Source organism: Leptonotus elevatus, chromosome 2, assembly GCF_054856555.1.
Source record: "Leptonotus elevatus isolate MCC_2025b chromosome 2, RoL_Lele_1.0, whole genome shotgun sequence".
NCBI classification, from domain to species: domain Eukaryota; kingdom Metazoa; phylum Chordata; class Actinopteri; order Syngnathiformes; family Syngnathidae; genus Leptonotus; species Leptonotus elevatus.
Window position 1 is genome coordinate 2,577,002 of NC_141240.1, and position 499 is coordinate 2,577,500.

Consider the following 499-nt stretch of genomic DNA (forward strand, 5'->3'; position numbering starts at 1 on the left):
AAAATATGAATTGCAATTCAGTTAAATGGTAATCTTTCCTTTCCTTTTGTTAATTTTTGTACGCCAAGACTTTATTGGGGTATAACATTATTACACTAACATTTCTTTTTTTAAGTTTGATTCTTTTATCTATTTTTTTTTCAATATATTTAATTTTTTTAAATAAATATATTTTATTTATTTTGTCTCAGCTTCGTGGCCAATGCGCATGCGCCCAGCAAGTCGGTTGTCGGGTGTCAGGTTGTCAGCAGCTGTTCAGGGCTGTGAAAGCCAGTCGTATAGTGAGTAACACACCAAGAATAACTTAAGAGGTTCTGTCACAGACACGCAATTGAGCCGGTGCTGACCGGACAACGAAGAAAAGACGCCATTTTCACTGCGGCACACGAGCTACCGAGGATAACGCGTCGCAAAGGTTAACTGACAGGCAGAGCTTCACCAAACGCACCTCTCGGGACAGCTGCGACCATACCAGGTTCTGACTGGGTGCTGCTGGGAA

At 41.3% G+C, this 499-nt stretch overlaps 1 protein-coding gene across 5 annotated transcripts in view; it reads left to right on the forward strand.

Moving 5' to 3' along the window:
• The first annotated feature begins 221 nt into the window (after positions 1-221).
• The window catches only part of LOC147178156 (SRSF protein kinase 3-like), a 98,411-nt gene continuing 98,133 nt past the window's right edge, over positions 222-499 (forward strand). For all 5 annotated transcript variants that reach the window (XM_086069224.1, XM_086069226.1, XM_086069225.1 and 2 more), the window contains exon 1: positions 222-499. This exon is cut by the window's right edge and continues 115 nt beyond it. The gene's annotated coding sequence lies outside the window, so the exon portion shown is untranslated.